Consider the following 16,403-nt stretch of genomic DNA (forward strand, 5'->3'; position numbering starts at 1 on the left):
AAGCACGCACAAGTCATGACCCAACACTTCTGGAAACGTTGGCTCCGAGAATACCTACCAGCGTTGACGGAACGCCGGAAGTGGAAGAAGGATGCTCTTAATGTTGGTGAAGGAGATCTTGTACTGGTCGTCGACGAGAACTCCCCTCATGGGTGTTGGCCGTTATGACGTGTGCTAAGAGCGCTCCCTGGGGACGACGGGAGAGTCAGAGCGGCCGAAGCTCGTACCAAGACCGGTACCTACACCGGACCTGTCGTTAAACTGTGTTTACTTGAGAGTGCGAAGTAGTGTCCGCCTCCTAGCCCCGACGTCGAACACGAAGGGGAGGATGTTCGCGCCAAAACTCGGGCACGTGACACATTGCGTTACACGTGATGGACTGACCTTGGTACTGTTTTGAGTTTGTGTTATCTTGCGTCGTTGTCATTTGTTGAGAATAAATCCTCTACTTCGGTGAATAAAAGTTGATTGGTATGTAATACACATCCTTCTTTTTTTCTGAAGCATCTTAGCGGGCCGGAATCCTAAATACTTGAATCTGATTGGCTATTTGCGCGCTCGTAGCCGGTACAGCCTTTTACGATACGGACCACGGTCCGAAATCTGTTCCATGCTGAAACTGTCGTGGCTAATTGAAAATATTTTTACTACTGCGCGACGAAACATTGGATTTTACCTCTTAATATGCAAGTTTTCGCTTACTAACCGTTGCAAAGAGAAGCAAAAAGATCAGCAATGGAATGTAAGGCCTGGATGTTCTTCAAAAAGGCGAGTATTCACATGATTTTGCTGACAACAGCTTGCTGGTTTGCACTGTTGACACGCCGTTGAACATAAAACAACCTTTTTGAGCTCGGTTTTTCTGTTGACATCCGTTATTTTCTTTGGAGTTCTGTTTTCTACTCTCGTTTTATACTGCTTCATTTAAGAATATACGGATTCCCAGCTAAAATAGGCAAACAAAGACATCGCGACGCCGTGGTTTTTCGGGTTATTGTTTCCCGTGAGCTGTTGACATGACGTGTAACTAAAACGACTACTGGTAACTGCAGAGGAGTCCTTTGAGCTTAGTTTTTCGGTTGACATCCATTATTTTCTTTGGAGTTCTATTTTACAATCTTCTTCTATTTTGCTTTATCAAAAAGCCCTGGGAGGTTTGGTAACAACTCAAGACGCTAGTACAGTCCAATCGAATATCGCGTCATGCGACTCTTACGCTTTTTTCGTCCTGTGTGGAACCATGACCTTATAGTTCACGCTGAACCGTCTACTATTTGTTCATAGCTGTATGGGTCTCTTCTTACCGGTGATAAAACCAAATACGTCCAGAACTACACGTAATTAGATGCAAACTGATAAGAGTCATGAAGGGTCCCCTGCTTGCACTTCTCCCCAATTTTATCATTATTCTTCTCAAGGTGTTAAGGCAATTAGTTCCCAAAATTACCCCTGAATTCTTCTCGTCAACTAAAGATAAACAACAGGATCTACTGTTACCTGAAAATAACGCAAATACTTCGACTTTAAGGGGACACTTTTCGTTGGATATCGAATTTGGACCTGCATCTAATTTTGTGCATTCCTGGACCAGCCAATGACGATGAGATTAAGTTGACTGTTATTGTTTTACATGAACGAATACAATTTCTTGTAAACGTAAAGAATAAAAGACATCCAGAACGACCTCTCACCTGAGCAGCTTCGTCCGTCACCAACATATCCTTCCTGACAAGTACAATTATATGAGCCAATGGTGTTGTTGCACACGGCCACATGGCTGCAGTTGTGTTCTTCTGTTAAACACTCATCGATATCTGGGAACACAGCCAACGAATCAATAAAATATCTTTTTACTTTCAATTGGCAATAAGTCGCTATCCGCGAAATCGATAGATACTGTATTTTGTTCTCGAGTCCAAACTTTTTCACCTTAATTTAATTGTAGCTATCACAATTCTTGAATCTGATTAGTTATCAATAGCCCTGATTTCAGCATTAATGGGACAGTTTGTAATTGGACAGTTGTACGCGTCATCAGGCGCGCGCTAGTTGTACTTGAATCATTTATCTTTTTTCAGAGCTTTAAAAAACAACTATTAAAGAAAAGTTGAGCAGATCCAGCCATAAAAATGTTGTCACCGTCATCCTCTCCGGCCTATTTTGCAATAGGTAGGATTAATTGATGATAGGATTTTGTGTCGAACAATTCGTATGTGTAATCAAATGGCGACGAGTGAAATTAGGAAATAATTTCACGCGCGTTTGTCGAAATTCTGATAATTTCCCGAGCCTTTGGGTGAGGGAAATTATCAGAATTTTGACAAAACGCAAGTGAAATTATTTCCTAATTTCACGAGAAAACCATTTGATTACCTTTTAATGTCGTGGGTGACTAATTACGCTCACAACCGTAATTGTAAAATCGCTCTAGTACTTTATCCAACTGCTCGGGAAGAATCCTCTCCAGGTTTTTCTCAAGGCTATTTTCATCACACCACTTCACAAAAACTCTCACCCAGTTAATTGTGCTCTTTCACGTATTTAAATTTTCTGCCGCTTCGAATTCGTTTAATTTCGTAACTTCTTCAATGGTCACTGTCTTAAATCTAGACGCCACCTTGGCTCTGATCGAGATACAAGAGATGTTACCATGGCAATTTTGTAATTTCACATGTGAACTTATAAATTAACGCTGAAATTTCTCGCCTAAATTAGGGAGTAATTTGTCACCCATGATACTAAGGGAGTAATCGTGCTCAAAATTTCATATAGGCCTTGCGCTGCGCGCTCAGCTTTTCTGATTACTCCCTGAATGGTTCTCCACTCAGTCCAATTACCATTATTAATAATAGTCTTTCTCTGAACACAATATTTTGCGGTTTATTACTGGACAGGCAATAATAATATTTTCCAGGTGATGTTCAGCCTTTAGAAATGACAACGCGAGAGAAAAACGTCAACTTGCGTCAAGAACAGTAAATACTAACACTTCATTTTATACACCACGCATTTGCTCAATTGGTGTTTTCTACGTGTTCTGATTGTTTAGCTCTGAAGTGATAAGGAAGTATTATTTGCCACCGAACGGCCGAATGGTATATATTCTTGCCTGAGCAGTTTCGTCCATCTCCAACATATCCCTCCTTACAAGCGCAGTTATATGAACCGCTAGTGTTGTTGCACACGGCGACATGGCTGCAGCTATGTTTTCCTGTTGAACACTCGTCGATATCTGGGAACAAATTATAACAAGTAAAATATCCTTTTACTTTCAATTGGCAATAAGTCACTGTCCACGAAATCGTTAGACTCTGTAATTGTACTGATGCCCATTTTTTACCATTAATCAGTCTTTCTCTGAACAGAGTTTCTGAGGGTAGGGTTATATAGGTATTTTATTTGTGAAATATCCACTCTTTAGAAATCCTGAAAGAAAAACCTCAACTTGCATCAAGAATGAGAAACATGTTTGCTTGCTTTTATACACCACATATTCGCACAATTATTATTGATACTTTCTATGTGTTCAGAAGTGATAGCTCTGAAGTAATAAGGAAGTATTATATTCGCCACCGAGCAGCCGAATGGTATATATTAAGACAAATGCTAACCTAAATGACTTTGGATATATTCCTGAGGTGAATGATTGTTGAATACTATGCTGATTTGCACCTACTTACGAGGCACTACTTTAAGGAAAGCTAACGCCACTGAGTATCCTGTAGATTATCAGATTTTTATTAATACTAGCTACTCGATCGATATGTCGGGAAACTAGCCTACTGAAAGGAAAATATTACAGAAACACCGTGCATTCATCAATATCTAGGTTTTATAGAAAGGTCGATCCCCAGTGCAAAAAAAATAACGTTAATTATCTTGTATCCATGCAAGTGAAGCGATTGTATTAAATTATGAAGAAAAATTGCTCTAAGGCTTGGGACGGCAGATATCTTCTAGAACTGTGAACCCTAACTGGACTACTTTAAAATGTAATCAATCCACAGATATTTGATACAAATATACTTTATTGTACCAGTTAGCAAATCAACTATCTTGTATCCAATAGTGTAGGACAGTGATGCAATATACCATAACTGGTATCACGACCTGTTGGACTGGGTCGAGGTTTAGATACAGGCGCATGCAAGGAATGAATTTTCCCTCCGGACCTTGCTCGTTCCAGTACCATCACGAGATTACGAACAGTACCCACCTTCGCGTTTCATGTAGAACCTTAGGTCGTCTGTGGCGAAATCGTTAGGTTTCGTTTCCTTGGTCTCGTCATTCAATTCGCAGTTTTTTGTTAGAATGTGGAAGTTGTAACTCCTGCATTTTGGATCATTCTCACAGAGCATTTGACATCGAATAGGTCCGCTGACTACGGTGGCTTTAAAGGTGTGACCATTGAGAGCTTTGCCAGGTATTGAGACTTCAGAAGGCTTGCATTGCTGACCAGTAGTGTTACTCCCGACCATACAGGCTATCAAGTAAAGTGTGAAAAGTGTCACAGGCATCTTGTTTCCGACCTATTGAAGTAAAATTGTTGTAAATTCAATATTGTATTCTTTCAGGGGGTAAAATCTTTCCATCCTCTCGAAATGTCCACAAATTAGGAAATTTAGATCCTAAGATTTTAGCTAATGGCCTGATTGTCTTAAGGTCCTTGTGGATTGGGGGAATTACTGAGACGATTATTTGAAAGCCATAAATTCTAATTCTGATCGCAAGCGTCCGAATTTTGAGTGTACTACTAAGTAACTTAGTATGAATAAAACGCTACTCATTAGAGTGTTGTATGAACGCTGTTCCGCTGTTCACACCCTTACGCGGCTTTGCGCATGCATGATGGGTCTTTCAAACAGCCTTTTTTACGTTTTCTAACTGTAATTTAAATGGTGCGTGAATTCTGTCATTCTCGCCATTTTATACAGAGAAGTGCTTATCAGAGATTACAAGAGAAATAAGTATTTTCGCAAGCTTTCAAAACGTAGTCTGTCTACTGTTGAAAATACTGTGCTGGAAGTGTTTTTTTGAGGGGGGTGTAAACAAGAAAAAAGGTTGGAGAGAAAAAAAAACGTGTTTACTGCTATATGAAAAGAAAATTGCTTACCCTTATAATATTTGAATAGGTAATCACATGGGTAAAATCAGCATAAGGCCGGCCAATTCAAGGCAATGAAATTCAAATTCAATTCAATGAGATTCAAATTCAGTTCTCTGAAAATTCAAATTCAATTCAATAAAATATAACTTCAAGTCAATAAAATTCAATTTCAAGTCAATGAAATTCAAATATAATTCAATGAGATTAAAATTCAATTCAATGAAAATTCAAATTTAATAAAATAAAAATTCAATTTCAATTCAATGAGAATTTAAGTTCAATTCAATCAAAAGTCAATAATCGGTAAGTAGAAAGTATGGACTGCACACTACTGACTACGGACCACGGACTGTGTATAAAACACAGGCAAAGGTATAAAACGCGGGATACGGACTACGAACTGACTATAAAATACAGACTACTGTGTAAGATGCGGACAAGGGCATCAAATGCGTACTAAGGATTATACACAGCGTATAAAAGTAAAAATAATGCATTAAATTTAATTGTGATGTAACTTGCCATCAGTCACAATTATGAAAACCAAAAATTCAAATTTGGCGCTTCAACATTCAATTCTTAGAGGTGCAGATTTAAATTTTTGAGATAAGTGCGAAGATCACCTCTATCTTTCCGCTTAAATCCGCACTGATTCTTTTTCATTGATCACTCCTTTCAAGGGGCCACATGAGAGCAACAAGTTGAACTCCTGCCAACTGAGTGGTTTATAGGTCAGTTGATAGCAATGGACCGGCATCGCAGAGGCGATCGGTTCGAATCCCGTTGAAACTTCCTGACATTTTTTTGGTGTCTATAAGAGACAATTACTAAACTGCCCCAGATACGTGGGAGGATCACTTTTAGCTTTCATCAATAACCCGAACTTCAAATTATTGGTGCTTCTATGAAAAATTTGAATAGAACGTCTCGATCGCTGCAGTTCACTGAATGAAATCTGTGAAAAGTACTGACCCAGAATTAAAGTGATATTCAGTAGCGCTTGTTATTTGTATTTTGTGACTAAATTATAGGGTAAATATGAAATAAAGGCGTTTCTTGATGAATCACTGTGTAACGGGGTGTGCAAGGAAAAATAAGACTAGTAATAGTTGACGCTACACCTGCCCCCGCTGTTAAATATCGTTGTACGCAGAATTGAATGTTTTCAGGGCCCAGGTAAAGGTAAAGGCGCGGCCGTTTCACAAACAGAACAACTGAAGTTGAACTGGGGAGAAACGAATCAGTACCGAATAGGAAAAGGGTTGTGACTAGACGGTATGTTCATGGCGGACACGATGGTGTACAAGTTGAAACAGAAAATAAAGGAAACGTAAGGTCCAATTTTACTGCAATGTGGCCACGGTTTTTAAAAAATGCATCATATTGCGAGGGATGAAGTTTTTAGTGTTGAGTAACGTGAATAACCCCTGATGTTGCACGCTTTAATATCAATGCTTTATTTAGATGTCCTTAATCTAGGACCGGTTGCTCATAGCCTGGTTAGTGCTAACTGTTTATTAAGATGTATCAGAACCTATAGGTTTCCATGGTATTTCACACTGGCTAGCGGCGGTAACCATGCTTCGATCAACGCGGGCCTGGATTATATAATCGTAGATATAGGATTAAATGACCAAATGAATAGTAAGAAACAGGAAGTGATAAAATCTGACCAGATGAATGGACTGAAACAGTATTAACGGTATTATTAATAATAGGTACATCGAGTCAAATACATTGTGCAGAAAACTTTTCTGGTAACATAATTAGAATTTAGCAATGTTTAGAGTATTCCCAACAATGAAGCTACCTATTACGTGGTTTTGCATATTTAAGAGTTTCCTATGTTCCGATAATTTCTTTCAAAATTTTACCGCATAGCACTTTGAAAGAACTGAAATTGACGGCCTCAAAGATCCAGCAAAAATGTAATAATAACTTGTGGCCTTTTTTCTTCAATCCAAAGTCGTGTTCAAGATTAGTTCGTTCTAAACAACAACCTTTTTACGACAGAATACCTTCGCGAGCTTTTAATATGTTCATGTTTGGAACAACACGGATCGTTTGCCTTGTAAATACTTTACAAAGCACTAATGTTTCTCTTCAATCCTTTTCTAACATGACTTGCTGGTTGAGTCTTTCAATCTGTCAACAGTGATCTGTATCTGTGTCTGACAAATCGTTTCCCGAAAAAAAAACTTCGTTCGTGCTTGCACAATGTTCGTCAATTGACAAATTGCTTCCCAAATGATCGTCACGGTCCCGCAACTCAAACCAAAGGATTATCCTTGTCGTGAGATAATTTAGCCACTTTACGATCCCTTCGTGAAAAACCGGACTTATGATTGCACATGTAAAGTAAAAAGTACAGTGGTGCATTTATATAGCGCCCTTATCACACGTCTCAAAGGCGCTTTACAATCATCAATTTTACCCCCAGCGGACTGGAAGCATATACAGGGGCAAATTGCAGCCGCTTCTAAGCAGTCCATTCATGCTGGTACTCATTTTACCGACTTCGGAAGGATGGATAGCTGAGTGAACTTTAGCGGGAAAGAAGGTCGCCAAATATTCCAGTCTCGGCAGAACTGGGAATGGAACCTGGGACCTTAGGGCTGGAAGGCAGAGATCTTACCACTGCGCCAACCCCTCCGCTCCACATGTAACCTGTGACACTCCGTGACAGATGGCACCATCATTTTATGGTGTCATTTTTGTGATCTATTTCAGCAACAGAGGACGTTTTCCGTGTTTCCCTAGCCTCATCTAAACACGAGGAGGATTTGGGAGAATTCGAGACAGTTATGCACACCCGAGACGCAGTCGAGGGTTTGCATAACTTCCCATACTCTCATCTAAACACATACAGCTATTGACCAATTAGAGTGCGGGTTCTATCCAATTTTTTTTTTTTTTAATAACATCGAAAAACCTCGGCAAAATCGACTTTATTTTTCATTGAGAAAAGTGATCTTGACAGAGCGAAAGCATAAAACATGAATCAACTGCAAATCTCGTAAAGTTGAGAATGGTTTCAATCGTTTTATTCTTGTCTTTCATCAGATTAAATTATTGCAAACTACAAACCTTGACTACAAGTTGACAATGGTATTACTTTTGAGATCACTGATAATGATAGCATGTCATTGTCAATAACAATAACAGAGAAAGAACATACAAACGGCTTTCTGGAAAACTCATCAGGCGTAAACACTGAACAAAAAATGAATAGTTTTCACTACAATTGCCTTAAAAGTTTGCGATTTTCTCGTTAGGACAATTGTAGTGACGGAAAGTATTTCCAGTGCTCATCGCGACAATTTCTCTTGTAAACTTCAAAGTAAACTTATAAAATGTCAATGTTAACTTCACCGGAGTTCGCTTGCCTTTTCTTCAGTAACTTTAATTAAAAAATAAGGGATAGCAGGAAAAACGAAAGTCTCAGCATCCAACTGAATTATTGGATAGTAAACATTTGGATAAAACGTATTAGCATTTTTGAGTCCAAACCAATTTCAGGTGCAAAATGAATTCACGGCGTGTTGAAAGAACAAAACATTTTAAAGAAATCACAGAAGAGATGCGAATTTTTCTTCGACTTTTTTTTTTTCGAAAAATCGGAGAAAGGAATTTGACATAAATATCCGTATGGAGGGGCAAAAATAGTACGAACCTGGCGACAGTTAAGTCAGCAATCCTTCGTTTCACTCAAAATCGTTGCTTTGCTAAGCACATACAATTTCTAAGGTGCCTTGATAGTTTTTTTTTTAAAGTCTCATCCCATGTTCACCGAGTAATTGCTTCTTCAAGTAAGGATTCTTTGCGGCAAAACATCCTTTGGATACGCAGCAAAGTCCAAAGATAGCGCCATTACAACCTTACGAAACAACACTATCGGCCTTTCCTCTCACAGACCCGTAAACCGTAATCCGTAATTTAGAAGAGATATCCGATCCTTTCCGCTGCTCGTTATCCCCCCAACGCTGATTCTTACTGGTTAAAAAAAAAACACCCAAGAAGTAATGAAGTCAGACGGCGAATGTTGTTTGCAGTCTTTGGACGAAGATCTCTGATTTTTTCAAAGTAACGCAAATCGTTTAGCTAAACTGGCTTTGATTAAGCATGAACAATGACGACAGTCAATGTGATTGCCCGCCAGAAAAATGCGGCTTGCCAAATGCAACGTTGGCCATGCGATTTCCTGCAAAGGAAACTTGCCCAAACACCTGTCTCCACCCTAACAGTCTGTACGGGCGGGCGAACGGGCGAGCGAACGGACGGGCGTATACGACGTCGTTATCAGAATTTTTCAAATGGATAAATTTTCCAAAATGTCTTACCCAAGGTGCTTCGCTGGCGCGCTTCGCGTACGTGAGCTCCGCTACTATACCATTGTACCTCTATGTACGCGCAAGCTACAGTGATGCTTCCTCGGGATTTGCATTGCCTCTAGGCAACATCCCCGCGGGGGAAATAAAAGATTCAGTTGTAAATTAAGATGGCAATCAAAATCAAAACAGCTCAAGCGTTCAGCCAAGGTAGAATCAATGAATTCATTAATGGCATTGCCTCTCATTTCTTATTTTAATATCCAATGATTGAAGTAGCCACTTGATATGGAAATTAGCATATTTTTCAAATTTCCACGCTTCTACTTGTGACACGAAGCCAGACATGAAATAAAAACTTGAGTTTTGAATCACGTCATCTTTTGAGTATTTACCTTTTCACTTTAAGAATGGAATGTAAAGTAAAGTAAAGTAAAGTAAAGTAACTTTGTTTAACGTCGGTAGTTCCTTGAGCTACGAGGCTGGTATCAATGGAAGCCGACGGTGCACCCTTTACCCTTCTCCCTCCGTCAGTGAATTTTACGGATATTTAAAGCTATAGCTACACGGATCATAGGAAAGTCGAAACAGACGTTTAAGTCACCGAGGATCGAACCGGGGACCTCTCCTACGAAAGCCGCGCACTAGCCAACTGAGCCACGACTGCTGCTCCACGAATGTTGAAGCGACAAAACCAAATTTTTAATTTTCAAATTTTTCACTGATGGGAGGAATGCTTGAGCTATTTTCACTCTTAAGATATTTTGGCGAGGTAAGGCACAATGAAATTTTATGCCATATTTTCAGGTTATACGCTGTTTATAATCCTTAGTCCGCATCTTATACCGTAGTCTGTATTTTAAACTCAGTCCATAGTCCGTAGCCGGCGTTTTAGACCTTCGCATGTCTTTAAACCGTAGCCCGCAGCCCGCAGTCCGCGGTCCATCTTTCCTACTGACCGATTATTGAATTTTTATTGAATTAAAATTGAATTTTCATTAAATTTAATTTGAATTTCATTAAATTGAATTGAAACTCGATATTGAACATTGCTACAATTGGCTTGCCATGTCAGCACGAGTAAATTTTTCAAAGGCTAACCAAATTACAAGTGCAATTTGTAGTATTTTACTGAAATATTTACTTGTTCTGATTTATCCTAAATTGCACACAAGATGAATCATGTGATTACTTGCGAATGTCTTCCAAATGTCTGTTTTCCTCTTATTGCACTTTGTTCGTGTCTTGGGTTATTAGTCCCTCATACATTTTCGATAAGAAGGACGCTGAAAACTTTGCGTGACCAAGAGCTCTGCGATGCGCCGCACTCGTTTGCTGAAGAGGTAGACACAGAGTCGAGTTAGTTTGAAAAAAAATTGGCCATCAAAGGTGACGAACTATGTTTGGAAGATTTGCCAATATATATAAGAAAAATTATCTCGTCAGCAAAGGTGGGGGGAAAAACGGCCACCCACTAAGACAAGAAAGAGAAACAAACTAGGAATTACGTCGTAGGCAGGCGGAAGAGGCGGTGGTGGAAAATACTGAAAATTGGTTCAAACGAGCGATGTGAACCGCGTGATGGTGAGCGATAAAAAGAAGGCGAGCGCATAGAAAAACGCGCTTAAGAACGATGTCGTCCGGAATTGCCTGAATTCTGATTGGCTGGAAATAAGATAGGCTTAGAGCTTGCCGCCTTAGCCTGAAAACCATTATATAAGCAATGCTTTGCCATAAAACCCCGTTATGATGCCGTCATAACGGTGTCTTTGATTGAAAAATGACATCCTTGATTGACACGCAAACAATTGTGGAGACTTACAGGCCAAAAATAAATAAAAAAATCTGCAACCTCTGCATTAAAACGTTGTTTTGTCGTAACCTGTTCGCCATGTTGTTTTGTTGCGCTTTCGCGACCCTCTTGTCAGTCAGTTTAACTAAATTTTTAATTTGTTGCCCTCCATCTCAGCTTTCGGTAATGTTTCGGATTAATTGACCTGTTCTCAGCCAATGAGCATGCTAAAAATTTATGCATGTGTATATATAGAGAGATGCTTTATGCGGCCCTTTGCTCTTCAGCAGAACCAGAATTGAGCATTATTGACACTATGCAATCGAGGCGATGCACGAGTCCCCTATAGTTCAGTGCTACAGCATCCGAAATAGTAATTTCGACTCCTGCAACGGAGCATTAGAACTGTTTATATTTAAAAGTGTCTGTTTGCAATAAACAATTCAATTGTCTCACCCAGGTCTACTTCTTAATGACAAGATAAATTTGACTGAAAGTGGGTATATTTAGTTTTATTGAAATTTATACTCTGATGTTGCCTTTCTAGCTTCCTGACTGGATCACTCAATCTCGAGTAACAGTATATCGTATGACCTAATACGGAAACTGGTCGCGTCAAGTGTTGCCAAGCTGAAAAATTCCAAATTTTTTAAATCTTCAATTTCTAAGTCTTCAAATATTGAGATCTTAACGAAAATTTAATAAAACAGTTATTCCTTTCCTGCCTGTTGGATATGAGATTGGTTATAGCCAATCATATCAAGCGCGCGCTTGTGGAATAATTGCTAACGACGTTCGCGCCCATTGCTACTGCGCATTTTTTCGCGCATGTCATGCACACGTCATGCATCGCAGACCACGAAGGTAAACACGATGCTAAAGGCGCAAACATTTTCCACAAGAGTGGAACGTGAAAGGGTGTGGCATCATTGGATAGCCATGGACCCAGGTCTTCTCGGAAATCTCACGCAATGACGTGACAGTGCGAATATACGATCGCTTTGAGAACTGCGCAGCAGAACTGGAGGTAGTGTGGCCGAGTGGTTAGGGCGCTTGCCTTAAGACTCGGAGATCCCGGGTTCAAGACCCACTCTGACCACTCTTTGAATTTGTTCCCGGTATTCCCTGGTTCAACTTCCCAGCTGCACCTGTAAATAGCCAACTGGTTTGCCCCTGGCCAGTTGGGATTCTTAACAGTTGTAGTTGTTGTGTTCAATTGTTTCGTTGATTGTGTTTCATTGGCCCTGAAAAGCCCCTATGGGGAGCGGTCGATTAAGAATGTATGTATGCATATGTATGATTTTACTCTCTTGAATGCTCGGTGACCCCTATTGTTCTTTCCGTAGATCACTTCCTTTTTTGATTTTGTCCATTTTAACAAAAAACGTGAGAAGTTACAAATATTTCGCCTTTTATGCTCTCGTGCGACCGGAGCTATCTTTCTTAGACTAATATGTATCATTTTTCAAGGTCTATTTCATCTCTGTAAAAGACATCAGCTGCAAAGGTTAATTTAGTTATATTAGTTACTTTGAATTGAGGACGTTCACAAGATCTAAATTTTACTAATGCAGCTTTTTTATTGCTGACAGTTGTAAGCTAAGATCGTCTTAAAGTAACGCAATGTTTTAAAAGTGCACCTCATGATCTCGTAAAAGAGCACGGTGACCCCCCATTTTTTTGCCTTTTTGGCAAAAGTAGATCATTACCTTTCTGCGTGGCAAGTTTTAAAAAAAATCTGTACATGGAGACATTTTGGGCGCGAACGTCCTTAAATGAAGCACACAGTAAATTACAAGAAACTCTGAATTGATCTACCTAAGTGATTTATGACTAGCATGGTGCAGCACGTTACTCTAAACAATTGTTCCATAAACATTGACAATGCATTTTCTGCAAAGGAAGATGGAAAACCTCCATCAGAACGCCAAAATATGCGTGCATGTACTCTTGCGCCGGCTACCATATCATAATAATTAAAACAGCTCATGACCAGGATAAACAAAATAATTTGAAAAACCATTGTTATTTCGAAAGACAAAAAGATGTAAAAAAACAAGTAAAATGCAATTTCTTAAGAAACGGTGCATGACGACTAAAGTGATTTTCCTGGAGCTCTATCTTGGTTGCAGTGTACAATGATGAGAATTTCGTTTCTTGATTTTTCCTGCGAATTTTAACACACACTCGTACAGGATCTCTATTCTTTTTCTTTTTCTAGTCACCTATAACAATTCATCGAACTAAACACCCGTTAATTTTCGTTCGTTCTGGCACACTTTTCCCTAGAAGCATTTACATGTATTTTTAGAAAATCCGTTGTTAACTCCATTGACGCTTTAACTTTGCTTTTCATTTATGAAAGGTGAAAAAAAGACCCCTTTGGATTAGTGATTCTTTTAAAGTACACTCCCCTGACTTTAAACTACACAACTGGAATTGCAGGTTTCAATTAATCAGACTTAATACGAAAATTGATCTAAATTGTCTAATTCGGGGAGACTTTAAACCGTAATGACATTGTTTTTCTTTTTGCATTTTGTTTTTAAAACATGAAACTTATTTGTATTTGGTGGTATTTCGTATTAATGAAAACTTACTTGCCACAGAAGCACAGCGTAAATTTCAATTCAAATTGTGCAAAGGAGATTTTGCCACTAACTCGGGAAAAGAACGCCAGCAAGTAAAGCAATTCCCACCTGCCACCTGTCACCTGCAGTTCCCTTTTGGTGGGTGGGTTTTAAGGGATGTCGTTGACAGTGATATTAAATTCAGCTTAAGTTTCACCGTTTTCCTTTAAATATGACAGGATTTAAATTACCATGCCATCTTAATTTTTAAATGAACGAAGCGGATAGTTTCTAAAGAAACTGTGGTGCTGCGTCGGTGGGGAAGTAGTATACAAAAAATTTGGTTTTATCAACGCAGTTGGTAATGTAAATTGGCCACCGTACATAGATTTTAAAAGCTGACGTTTCGAGCGTTAGCTCTTCGTCAGAGCGAATCGCGAATTGGATTCGCCCTGACGAAGGGCTAACGCTCGAAACGTCAGCTTTTAGAATCTCTGTACGGTGGGGAATTTACATTATCAACTCCGTTGATAAAACCAAAATTTTTGCATACATCTTTATTTTCAGTTATGACAAGCAGATGTTCAATGATTATTGTTACCGGGGAAAGCGAACCTAAATGTCATTATCTGATATTGCACTGGCTATAGAGTTTCTTTTCAAAATTTTTGCATACATCTTTATTTTCAGTTATGACAAGCAGCTGTTCAATGATTATTGTTACCGGGGGAAGCGAACCTAAATGTCATTATCTGATATTGCACTGGCTATAGAGTTTCTTTTCACAATAATTTTCTCTCTTAAGGTGTTTAAATGGGGCAATTCCAGATTACCTTCTAATGATAGTCTGTCATAATCACTAAGGTTAATCAGTTCAATGGGACAAACAGTTGACAATCGCTGAAGACTTTGTTATCTAAAGGATGCATTAATGGATCATCTAAGTCTAAAATTGCTTGCGGTTCCATGAAATCCTATACCAAAGAAAAAACATTTCATGAGGAACATTAACCACCCACGCCAAAAACCCAATGAGGGACGGGTCGCACTTGAGACAAATTTCTGAAATGTCGCAAGATGTTGCCGACAATGTTTGTCTCCGAACATGTCCGAGACAATTAAAACGTTGCGTTTTAGGGTCGCATCTGTAGAAATTTAAACCCAAAGTAAACATGGGATCTGTCACTGAATAATTTTACCGCATTCTAATAATTCTCATTTCCAGCTCAACGTGGAGAATAGAAACGGCCGGCATAATTTAGCACCAGATCGTTTTGTTGCTTTATTTTTATTCCTATGTTCAGGACGTAAATGCAGCTAACGATACTTAAAGAGTAACTCCTCTTTCTCGCCGAAAAGGCGCCAGACTAATAAAAACTGTCGTTGCCAGCACAAAGGTGTTCGGCAAAAAATTGCTGCAGATTTCCGCTTTGATGGTGGCTCCAAAACAAGTACCCTGGGCTATACCGGTCTTGCGCTTCATTTGAGTTCATTGGGTCTAAATCTATGTCCCAAAATGAGGAAAAGTTGCTTCGAAAACCTGGATTCATGATTGGCCGTGACGGAGCAATGTGAAGGTGACAACGAAAAAGGCCTACATTATGACATAAGCATGATGTGATTTTACTTGGAAGCCCGTCATAGTTAAGTATTTAGGTGTGCCGTTGCATGGGGCAAGAGGCGTTGTCAATCATAGAGCTTAAGCCAATCAAATGAGGTCAGATCGAATAACACCGAGGTTATAAGCACGATCACTTTAACTCGTGGTCCTTCTCGCCTGCATCCCCATTGTGTTAACATCCGAACACAGATTTCTGGTACTGTAGAAGAATTTTCCCTCGCCCTCCCCATGCTCTAGCCTTTTCATTAGGCTTTTGCAGCCTTATGATACGTACTTGGCTCTTTGCCAATATTTCACCCGACCTTTGCTTATCACTCGACCTTTAAGAGCTTTAGTTGCCTTAGTACGGCGGTGTAACCGCGTCGAGCCACAGAAAGGTAAAGGTAAAGCCTGCTACGAGCCTAGAAGGCCCACCAGGCCGGCGCTTATCTCCGGTTTCTGTAGCATGGAGCGACTAGGGGTATTTCTACTCCCCCCTAGATGGGATGCTACTCCATCGTAGGGTTACCCCCAGCACTATACACCGGTACCCATTTACACACCTGGGTGGAGAGAGGCACCGTGAGAATAAAGTGTCTTGCCCAAGAACACAACACAATTTCCCCAGCCCGGACCCGAACCCCGGACCACTCGATCCGGAGTCGAGCACACTAACCATGAGGCCACCGCGCCTGCCACAGAAAGAGCGCGAAAAATTAAGCCTCGTTTATGTTTAGTTGTCCTGATTACAAGAAGTTTATCTGGCTTGAACCTGCGATCCAATCCAAAGCCAGTACCTGATCAGCGGTCAATTTCTAAAAAAAAAGCTGACCTCGGAGAGCTCTAAACTTGAGCCTGCAATATAGTCATATGTTACTGGTCGGCAGATCCCTTATTTAGACAAGTGTCAATTGAACATAACATGGATGTCCAATATCAAACATGTACATTGTAAATTAAGTAGTTAGAGTATATGGCCACCACGTTGGGCACAAGTCACAATGGC

The 16,403-nt window shown here is 39.7% G+C and overlaps 1 long non-coding RNA gene across 1 annotated transcript; it reads right to left on the reverse strand.

Moving 5' to 3' along the window:
- Nucleotides 1–2,974: 2,974 nt before the first annotated feature.
- Nucleotides 2,975–13,924, reverse strand: LOC137982444 (uncharacterized). Its single transcript, XR_011118705.1, has 3 exons — nt 13,828–13,924; nt 4,217–4,529; nt 2,975–3,232 (listed from the first exon to the last, which is right to left on the reverse strand). It is a non-coding gene; the product is annotated as an uncharacterized lncRNA (long non-coding RNA).
- Between the last annotated feature and the right edge of the window lie 2,479 nt (nt 13,925–16,403).

Source organism: Montipora foliosa, chromosome 13 (assembly GCF_036669935.1).
Source record: "Montipora foliosa isolate CH-2021 chromosome 13, ASM3666993v2, whole genome shotgun sequence".
NCBI lineage: Eukaryota > Metazoa > Cnidaria > Anthozoa > Scleractinia > Acroporidae > Montipora > Montipora foliosa.